General features: G+C 31.4%; 1 protein-coding gene across 2 annotated transcripts in view; it reads right to left on the reverse strand.

Annotated features, from left to right (window-relative positions):
• LOC126878662 (COP9 signalosome complex subunit 2) overlaps positions 1–12,008 on the reverse strand; it is a 110,336-nt gene that overhangs the window by 31,398 nt on the left and 66,930 nt on the right. The window lies entirely within an intron of this gene.

A 12,008-nucleotide genomic window follows, 5' to 3' on the forward strand; every position in this document is an offset into this window, starting at 1 on the left:
ACTCCTAAATCCCTTTTTTTTTTTCAATAAGTGCTCTGTAACTCCTAAGATTTTTTCTTTAAATCAAAAACACGCAAATAAAAATTCACCGCAATTTAGTTCTGCACATAACTCCGATTTCCTTCAATAAAAATTTTAATCGGAAAATCAAAGATTTCCCAAAAAAATCTGCAATTTTCAATTAAAATTTTAGGAAAGTAATTATCAATAATTCAATAAAGTGGTGGCATGAAAGATTTTTTATAGTATATTATACAGTATGTCCCTGTAAGTTGTATCCATATGGAAAACTTTTTTATTATTAATTTTACGAAAAAAAGTTATTCTTTATAAAAAGCTCTGCATGGTCCAAAACCTAGGATTTAACCATCAAATATCAAATTTTTTGAATATTATACGAGGTATGTCAAAAAGTTTGAATTTCACTCAAGAGTAAACTAGCTTTATTTTTCACAATATTGAAAATTGCTATTATGAAAAGTTGTTTGGAATTAAAAACTGTATTCTAGTATGCAATTACATCCTTTTAATTGAAATTTTTTTTTGAAAAATTATGGATAACTAACATTATTTTCAGTTATTTTAATTCAGATAACTCTTTTACTATTAATTTTACGAAAAAAAGTGATTCTTAGTAAAAAGTTCTGCATGGTCTGAAATCTAAAATACAACCATCTTTTGTCAAATTTTATCAATTTTATACGAGGTTTGTCAAAAAAGATGAATTTCGCTCAAGAGTAAAATAGTTTATTTTTCACAATATCGAAAATTGTTATTATGAAAAGTTATTTAGAATTAAAAACTATGTTTCAATATGTAATTACATCCTTCTAATTGAAATATTCTGAACTATAAAGGTACTTTACTTTTGATCGAAATTTATCTTTTTTGACATACCTCGTATAAAATTGATAAAATTTGATATAAGATGGTTGTATTTTAAGTTTTATCCAGAACTTTTTATTAAGAATCACTTTTTTTCGTAAAATTAATAATAAAAGAGTTATCAGAATTCATGTAACTGAAAAAATGATAGTTATCCATAATTTCTCAAAAAAATTTTTTTCAATTAGAAGGATGTAATTGCATATTAGAATATAATTTTTAATTCCAAACAACTTTTCCTAATAGCAATTTCCAATGTTACGAAAAATAAAGCTACTTTACTCTTGAGTGGAATTCAAACTTTTTGACATACCTCGTATAATATTCAAAATTTTTTATATTTGATGGTTAAATCTTAGGTTTTGGACCATGCAGAGCTTTTAATAAAGAATAACTTTTTTTCGTAAAATTAATAATAAAAAAGTTTTCCATATGGATACAACTTACAGGGACATACTGTATATCAGGAGGCCGGCGACAATCTAACCAATAGTTTAGCAACAATGAAAATGTTAATTAAAAAATTTCGGTCTAAATAATAACCAGAAAGATTATGATACACCAGAATAACTATGATTTTCGTATAAAAAGCACTACATATACCGTCCTATTCAACGTACTTTACAGAATTTAAATTGGACTATTTGAGCGGTCTCAGGAATGTTATAAAGAATCAATTTTTTGGCTTATAAACAAATGTAACCGCTCAGAAAATATCAGATTAAATTAAATTAAATTAACGCTGTTGAAAAGGGCGCGGTTTCTTCGAAGAAAAACAAAATCGAATTGAGTGGTTCCAGGTTTAACCGGTCACATTTGACCGGCATTTGCGACAGAGTTATAAACAACAGGATTTCAATCTTTGAACCATTACCTTTTTATTCCGGTCCTCTTTGTACATACAAATTTTCATATCTTCAAGACACTCATAACAAAAAAGATTTACGTCACCAAGTTATTTAATTATTGATAAATAATTACTTCCCTAAAATTTTAGTTGAAAATTAAAGATTTTGTTTGGAAAACCCGAATTTTCCGAGGAAAATTTCCGCCGAAGGAAATCGAAAAACAATATCTATGTGCAGAATTAAATTACAGTGAATTTTTATGTGAGTGTTTTTGGTTTAAGGTTTCTACATATTATCATGCACTCATCGTTTCCGGCACGTAGCGTAGTCTCCGAAAAACCTGATCTTACAAAGAGGTGTCTGATAGGATACGTTCCGGACAGTGTGAATTGTTCATATTTAAAACCATTAAAATCAATATTTTTCGGAAACTAAACGCTACGTGCTAGAAACGATGAGTGCATGATAATATGTAGAAACCTTTAACGTTAAAATCTTCTCAGTTACAGAGCAATAATTGAAAAAAAGATTTCGGAGCGCTAATTGTTTATGAACCAAATAGCACACTTTCTGCGGACTTATGGCTATATTACAAATATATAAAATCTTAAGATTTGATTCCAGCATGTCCAGCAATAAAATAGCTGGTACCTACATAATTTTGTTTGTTTTATACTAATTTAAATCAAAACGGGAACTGGTGTATGTTTTCAAAAAACTGATAGTGTGTAAATAAATTTATTAAATCAGCTAAGTACTTTCAGCTTTTTTAATGCCATCATCAGAGCTATCGTCTTAATTTTTAAAATTAGAATGTGTTTGTTCGAAGTTTTCTCTTCATTTGAGGTAGTTAAAATTATAAGACGATAGCTCTGATGATGGCATTAAAAATGCTGAAAGTACTTAGCTGATTTAATAAATTTATTTACACACTATCAGTTTGAAAACATACACCAGTTCCTGTTTTGATTTATATAGAAGTGTATACAAGTCAAACAGTCTGTTTCTATTTATACTAATTTTTCCAGATTATTACCTTACATCTTTCATTGAGTTGATATTTCACGTTGTGAACATTCTCAATTATTATATTTCTAATTTAATACTATTCTATCTAATTCCTCCAAAACCAGCAAATTTCCATAAAACCCAACCATATTAATACCTTTTGCTTTAGTTTTCCTTGCAAGAAACAAACAAAACACATCTCCTAAACTAAACCTAACCTCGCTTTCGGCCATTCATTCATGTCCGTGTCACAATAATTTCGACTCGAAATTATAATATCAACCACTTTTTTGGAGTCGCAATTAATTTCGATAATCGCTATTTTATGACCTCATTTCGTTAGTTCAACTAAAATCCACAAGGCTCGCAGTCGCATTTCAACGTTGCCATATTGATTGCGACTTGTTTTGAGTCGAAATTTGAATTAGAATCAGGGCCTAGGTCGCGTTAGGTATATTTCGTCAGCAATGAAAGGGTTAATAGTACTTTTACTGTATGACTAATAAGGCTTATCACACGGAACTCGTTGCAATGTTGTGCGTTTGGCTTTTTCGGTAGTGGGATAAATATTGATTCTAGCCAGTCTTGGAGTATTTTTCCTGTATCATAAATGCGATTGAATAAAAGGACAAATATTTCGATGTTTTCTTCACTGATTCATTTTAACGTTTCTGGTATATTCCATCTGGACCTAGGCTCTTATTTGTTCTTATTCATTTTAACGTTTCTGGTATATTCCATCTGGACCTAGGCTCTTATTTGTTTGCGTTGATTAATGGCATTAAACAGAGACATATGGAAAGAGCTGTGGGAGACCTATGTCAAGCAGTGGACGCGTACGGGTTGATGATGATGAATGGATTTATAATTTCAGTTTTCAGAATTGCTGGTCCTTCGTTGTTGTTGTCCAATGTTCTTGGTTCTTCACGTATGCCGTTAAAAAGAATTTTTAAATAGCTTTCCCATTCTTTCAGTTTATCTTCGGTCGATTCTAGCAGTTTGCCATCCGTCTTCGACATGCTGTGTAAAGTTATTCTCTTGTTATAGCCCGATCAAAGAACAATCTGACCCCAAAAAAAAATAAAGGAAGGATGAAAATTTGGGAATAGGTAGTTGAAATTGTCAATTATTATATACGAAAAAGTTTACAATTCTACATCCCCTCCATTTTATAAAAATGGAGGGGAATACCCCCTCTCGAAGATGAAAAAAATACATTCAAAATAAGACCGGAATTGGATAAAATGACTAATTCTAAACAACTTTTCTTCTATAGAGTTTTTCACTACATAAGTCAATACTTTTCGAGTTATTTGCGAGTGAATATGTTCATGTTTAACAAAATAAAACATGTTTTTGGACGGTTTTTCGGAGATAACTCAAAAAGTAAGTATTTTAGCGAAAAAATTATTCTTAGCAAAAATATAGCCCATAAAAAAGTTGAAAAAAATGGTGTATACATGAGGTCTGTAGACTCAGTAGAAACAGAGTTACAGCTAATGAAAAGTAGGTTCTTCTTCGTCAAATTCCAAATCGAGTATTTCAATGTGAAATAACCCAAAAACGGAGCACCTTAAGCCCAGCCGCACACCAAAGAAACATGAAACGAAAAACATGAAACATGAAACGAAAAACATGTTTCATGAACCTAAAACACTGCTAAACAAATCTCAAAGTCCGCCTACCAATGAAACGATTCATGCTCATGACACATTTTTATTTTCGGAGGATTTCATAAATGGGCGGACGTTTATTTGTTTATCACTGTTTTATTTCCATGAAACGTAATTTACGTTTCATGTTTCTTTGGTGTGCGGCTGGGCTTAGGGGAAAATTCATTTTAACTTTTTCAAAGTGTTTAAAAAAGGTTCATTTGAAGAGTACAGGGGAAAAACAAGGAATGTCACATTTTATACATATTGAGATAAACACCAAAAAAGGTTTAATTCTTATGATATTTAAAAACTACTTAGGCGATTCTTAGCAGAATTCTAGCAATTATTATTCTATAATCTTTATATAATCTTAATCTATATTGACTTATTAATTTAATAATGCACCAAAAAACTGCTAACATTCCTTATTTTGTTCAGTGGCGTACGGACAATCCTGGTCCTTCGCCTGGATACAAATTCTTAGAAAATTTATATAGAATGATCTTTCTGGTTATTGTTCTGAATCGATAGTCTAGTCGATAGTACTCAGTTTTTGCTACCACATGGTGAGAAAAGCCAAAATTCATGAAGAAGTGACATTCCTTGTTTTTCCCCTGTACTCTTCATTTTTGTTTTTTAAAAAAACTTGTTATATTAAAAGTAAGTGAATTACGCTCAAAATATTGTTGGTCCCTTTTATTTTTTGGTAAAAAAATCGCCAAAATCACCCCCTAATTAGCATCACATATAAATTTTAACATTACCACTTCACAATTTACTTTGTCTATGTATTATTTATATGATCTGTAAGTATCATCGGTTTAAAGTGCTTCGTTTTGAAAAAGCTGTAGTTAAAATGGCTTGAACGAGTAACTAATCACGAGTTTAGGCCAATTTTGAACAGCCATAGCATAACCAATTTTTGTCTAACAAGAAAACAAAAAATCAAAAATATTCAGAAAAGCAAAACGTACATTTTATTACTCTTTGAGATTTTTGGTATTCCTAATTGTTTTTAAGTTAATTCCATAAACAATTTCGATTTTTTTCAAAATAAAAAATAAAATGTTTTATTTTAAACCCAATTTTTTTTTAAAACTGAGCACTTTGAACCAATGAAACTTATAGATAATATAAAAAATACATAAGTAAAGTAACTTGTAAAGCGGTAACGATTAATTTTATTTGAGAAGCTAATTAAGGGGTGATTTTCGCCATTTTTTTTACCAAAAAATAAAAGGGACCAACAATATTTTGAGCATAATTCACTTACTTTTAAGTTTTTTTAAAAAACAAAAATTAACCTTTTTTTAAACACTTTGTGCTCCGTTTTTTGGTTATTTCATATTGAAATATTCGATTTGGAATTTGACGCAGAAGAACCTACATTTCATTAGCTGCAACTCTGCTTTTACTGGGTCTGCAGACCTCACGCATACACCATTTTTTAAAAATTTTTACAAGCTATATTTTTACTAAGAATATTTTTTTCGCTAAAATACTTACTGTTTGAGTTATCTCCGAAAAACCGTACAAAAACATTTTTTTGGTTAAAAATGAACACATATTCACTCGCAAATAACTCGAAAAGTATTGACTTAGTAAAAAAACTCTATAGAACAAAAGTTGCTTAGAATTAGTCATTTTATCCAATTCCGGACTTATTTTGAACGTATATTTTTTCACCCCGAGAAAATATTTTTCACCCCGTATTTTCCAATTTTTGTAAAATGGAGGGGATGTAGAATTGTAAACTTTTTCTTATATAATAATAGACGATTTCAACTACCTATTCCCAAATTTTCATCCTTTATTTTTTTGGAGGTTATCGTAAAATTTTGCGTTCCCTGATCGGGCTATTAGAGGATGTGAACTTTTCTACCTTTTTATGTCAATGGCAGCTACGTACGCCGTTGCTTCCATTACTCCAGGAAAATAAGGCAAAAATATACCATGTTCCGGACACTTGAGCAGCCAGGTTGCAAATGGGTTTTTTGGGTACTGTATACCTAATACATTATAAATACAAAAATGCCCGTCACAGTTCGGACGAGAATTTTAGTTATTAACAAATAAGGGTCAAAAATGGCAGTTTTTTCGTTTAAATCGCTACAGGTAAAAATATAATCATTAAATATCTTATTTATAGTATTCTTCTTTTAGTAGATGACCCAATGTTTAAAACGGCAGTTTTTTAATTTTGGTCCGATCATTTGTTGCTTCGAAAATTGCAAAATAAAACTAAAATTTCTAAAATAAAAAATTTGCTATAACTTTCGCGAAAGTGACCTTACGACTTTTATATTTCACAAAAAGTTGAGTCAAAGGGTCCGTATACTGCACAAAAAAATTTTAAGACGATTCGTCAATTAGTTTAAATTTTATTTAATTTGTTTATCCCAAAGACCTTTTTTTGTAATGTTATTGTTCAGAAAATAATAATTATATAGAAATTCTGTGAAAACCACATGAAAGAACAATAGTCTTGTTTTCAAATTATTGAAGAAAATCATTAAAAAGTAATTTTTGTCACTACGAAAACACTTTACTAAAGTAGAGTCATTTTTGGCTTGAAAACAATTTGAATAGCTTTGTTAATATTGACTGTAGAGTAAATTTACCTTGAAATTTTAAAAGCTGGTATTTTTACACAAATTTTCAAAAAAAAACTTTTCGCCTATGTTAATTACGGTCAAAGTTAGCCACTTTTATTATTTAATTCACAGTTACTTCAATACAGATTAAATTCTCCTGTAACAGTGTTAGTTACCATACTACTCCGAAACGGCTTGGCCGATTTTTATGAAATTTTAAAAGTATAGCCTATAGGAGAAGAAGAGGTTTTATTTTATTTTTTATACCCATAAGTTATAAGGGGGGTTGCCCCCCTGACATTTTTTTTAATTTTTTTGTACAAAATTGTCTATTTTAATTTTATATGATATAGGCTTAAAAAATACATACAACCCTTAATTTAGACTTTTCCATCACCAACCCCTATTTGTTAATACACATCTATATACAGAGTGTCCAGAAACTCTACCGACAAACGAAGACAGGAGATTCTTCAGATAATTTTAAGATAATTTAACCCAATTCACTTAGTCCGAAAATGCTTCCTAAGGGAGCTAGAGCTCTTTGAAGATGGCGTCTTGTAATTAGTTTTTCTTAAATATCTCCAGAACGCTTCTATTTAGAAAAACAAAAATTGGTACGCGTATTTATCTATAAGATATAAATCTAATCCATCCATTGCAAATTTCTAGTACCGATCATAGGCGCCCGTTTTGGGTAGGGCAACGGTTATTTTATCGCATAACTTTTTTATCGCATAACTTTTATGCATTTCCTATAGTGGATTATGAAATTGTGAAGTATTCTAGTACTAAAAGGTACTCTTGTTTTAAATCGGTAGGATACACCGTTTTCTAGAAAAATCGATTTAAAAATTTTTCGCTTCTTAAATTAAAAAAAAAAAATTCAAAAAAAAACTGTTTAGAAAGACGAAAACTGGTACATTTATTTAAATTCCAGAGATAAATCGATTTCATTAATTGCGAATTTCTAGTACTTGTCATAGGCGTCCGTTTTGGGTAGGTCAACAGTTATTTTATAGCATAACTTTTTTGTCTTGAGTTTTTGAGCATTTTTGACACTAGATTATTAAATTGAGGTATTCGAGTACTAAAAGTTACTCTTACTTTATGTTGGTAAAATACTTCGTTTTTTGTTGAAAAGCTCTTTCAATTTTTTTCCAAATTCCAAAAACGAGAAACTTTCAAATCGATTTTTCTAGAAAACGGTGTGTCCTACCGACTTAAAGCAAGAGTACCTTTTAGTACTAGAATACCTCACAATTTAATAATCCGGTGTCAAAAATGCACAAAAGTTAAGGACAAAAAAGTTATGCGATAAAATACCCATTGCTCTACCCAAAACGGACGCCTATGACCGGTACTAGAAATTTGCAATCGATGGAATCGATTCATCTCTAAAAAGTAAATATGCATACCAATTTTCGTTTTTCTAAATAGAAGCGTTCTGGAGGTATTTAAGAAAAACTAATTTCATGACGCCATCTTCAAAGAGCTCTAGCTCCCTTAAGAAGCATTTTCGGACTAGGTGAATTGGGTTAAATTGTCTTAAAATTATCTGAGGAATCTCCTGTCTTCGTTTGTCGGTAGAGTTTCTGGACACCCTGTATTTACATCTATAAAATTCTCCTGTCACAGTGTTAGTTGTCATACTCCTCGAGACCGCTTGACCGATTTTTATGAAATTATATATGTATATTCGGTAGGTCTAGGAATCGGTCGTAATCTATTTTTCATATCTCTGAGTGATAAGGGGAACTCCCCCTAACATTTTGAAATGTTAGGTGGGGATTTACGTACATAACGTACTCTACAAGACTACGAGTACATACAATTTAAAAAAATTATGATCAAAATCCATCAACAAACTCTGGAGATATTAATCGCAGCATATGTTTGAAGAATCAGTTTCATTTTTTAAGTGCACGGATTTTAATATTCATTTCCACCGACCACAAATCGATTTCATTAGAACGTTATTTTTAAAGCTTTATTAACCACTCGGTTGAAGTTTAAAGTTTACTCAAACTTTTACACATAAACTATATACCTTCAACTTCGAAATGGCGCTAGTTGAGTTGCTTAATTGTTATAAACAAAGTAGCTGTCAATTAAATAAAAAAAGTGGCTAACTTTGACTGTAATTAACCTAGGCAAAAAGTGTTTTTTTGAAAATTCGTATAAAAATACCAGCTTTTCAAATCCCAAAGTAGTTTTAATCTACAGTCAATATTAACAAAGTTATTCAAATTGTTTATGAACTAAAAATGACCCGACTTTAGTAAAATGTTTTCGGAATGATAAAAATGACTTTTTAATGATTTTTTTAAAATACTTTGAAAACATGACTCCTCCTATTTCATATGGTTTTCACGTAATTGCTATTACGTTACTATTTTCTGAACAACAATATTGCGAAAAAAAAGCTCATTGGGATAAACAAATTGAATAAAATTTAAACTAATTGACGAATCGTCTTAAAATTTTTGTGCATTATACGGACTGTTTGTCTCAACTTTTTGTGCAATATGAAAGTCTTAAGGTCATTTTCACAAAAGTTATAGCAATTTTTTATTTTCGCAATTTTAGTTTTATTTTGCAATTTCTGAAGCAACAAATGATGGAACCGAAATTCAAAAACTGCCATTTTAAACCTTGGCTCATCTGCTAAAAGAATAACAGTATAAATAAGATATTGAATTACCCTATTTTTACCCGTAGCGATTTAAACGAAAAAACTGCCATTTTTGACACTTATTTGTTAATAACTAAATTTCTCGTCCGAACTGTGACGGGCATTTTTGTATGTATAATGTATTAGGTATATAGTACCCAAAAAACCCATTTGCAACCTGGCTGCTCAAGTGTCCCGAACATGGTATATTTTTGCCTTATTTCCCTGGAGTACATAGCAGTGTAGTTGGAGGTCAACGTTTTGACAGTTCTTTAAGCTTGTATGGTAGTTTTGTTTTAATTATTGCGATTTAATAAATTAGGGCAGAAAAATACGGATCTTGAACTGTTTGTGAATTGAAAAACGAATTGAGAAGAAATGCAAGAATTACTGAAAAAAAATTATTCACATGAGAGAGAGGGAAAAAATTTAATCCTTTGTAAATTTACTATTGAACTAAGACCTTTAAACTCCAGCGCTACAGATTGGGATAAGAAATATGAAAAAATAAAAGCCTGATGAGTCATCTCCTAAAATTGTACTTAAAGATAATCCATGAAAGAATTTCCAAGCTGTGTGAAAGTCAAATTTCGCCCAACCGATTCATAAATGCTGTTGGTACGAGAGAGGCTTTGTTTTCAATACAGTTCTTATTCCAGAGATACAAAGACGTCAATTGCGACGTATACGCATGTCTGGTTGATTACGAGAAAGCGTTTGATCGAGTACAGTACGCCAAGATGATGCAAAAATACTAAAAGAAGCAGGAATTAACAACCAAGACCTGAAAATAATTAGAAATCTTTAATGGAATCAGACTGCAAACCTCAGAGTTGACGGTGAACACACCGAATATGTGAAAATCATGCGTGGAGTGAGGCAAGGCTGCATTTTGTCCCCCCTAATTTTCAATCTTTACTCTAGGTACTGAAAGAATATTTATCGAAGCTTTGCACGAAACTGGAAAAGGTATTCTACTAAACGGGTACCGGCTAAATAACATCAGGTATGCAGATGACACCAAAGTGTTTGCGGACAACCTAGAAGATGAAGTCCTCATGAAAAAAATCACGTATTACAGTCAACAATATCGACTCAATATAAACGTAGAGAAGACAAAGCTTATGATCATTAGCAAGTAAAAGATAACAGAAGGTCAACTCTACATCAACCAAACCCCTGTAGAAAGAGTGAGGCACTATAACTACTCCGGCACCATAATAAATAATGAAGAATGAAACAAAGAACCAAGAGATAAGAGGTAAAGAGATAAGAGCGCATCGGAAAAACTAGATCACCCTTCAACCGTATGGGGGCCTTTTTCAAGAGCCGTTACAACCTTTCTCTTGGTATAAAAGTAAGAATGCTGAGATGCTACGTCTTCTCTGTCTTTTTTATGGTGTTGACTCATGGACTTGAACGAAAATATGCGCCAAAAATTGGAAGCATTTGAGATGTGGCTATATCGGAGAATTCTTAAAATCCCATGGACTGATCGGGTCACAAATGAGGAGGTCCTTAGAAGAATGGGGAAGAACCGAGAGGTACTAACCACCATCAAATCTCGAAAGTTGGAATACTTTGGACACATTATGCGAAATGAATCCAGATATGCCCTCCTACAAGCCATACTGCAAGGAAAAATATTTGGAAAGTGAGGTCCAGAAAGAAGAACATCCTGGTTAAAGAACCTCAGAACCTGGTTCAACACAACATCTGTGCAGCTTTTCCGCGTTGCTGCAGATAAAGTGAAGATTGCCATGATGATCGCCAACATTCGTCACGGAGAGGCACATCAAGAAGAAGAAGATAACAAAATAAAAGACAAATAAATAGTATTTAATGTTTTTGCAGTCGAGTCAAGGGGCAATACGTAATCTGTTTCAACAAAATATTTATTGCAGATACGTGCATTTATTGTCGGCACATATTTATCTCTTCTTATTACTACAATCCACTTTTTTCTCATCAGATTATCTTTGGGAAATCTTTGTCCTGATATTCTAGATGAGCACTAAGGTATAGGACAACCCCGAGGCATCTTATTTTCCCAAATTAAATTTACACAGCGAAATAAATGCAATCTTTACTTAGAAATATATAGATTTGGACAGTTGACGTGACCTCCAACTACACTAGCGCCATCTACGTTGAGCTTTTCAGATTAGCTGCCATTAAAAAAAATCGTACCTTTGTTGCAATTCTTCTATTTCGACGTATTTTGTTCCTAGGAATTTCTCTTTTTCCTCGGTTATTTGTTTTTGAGTTATTCTGTTTAGTTTTTTGTATTCTCCGTTCTTGCTAACTTTTCCTTTAAATTTTCTTCGTTTGTCTATTAATTGTA

The sequence above is a fragment of the Diabrotica virgifera genome, chromosome 10 (genome assembly GCF_917563875.1).
Source record: "Diabrotica virgifera virgifera chromosome 10, PGI_DIABVI_V3a".
Classification (NCBI taxonomy): domain Eukaryota; kingdom Metazoa; phylum Arthropoda; class Insecta; order Coleoptera; family Chrysomelidae; genus Diabrotica; species Diabrotica virgifera.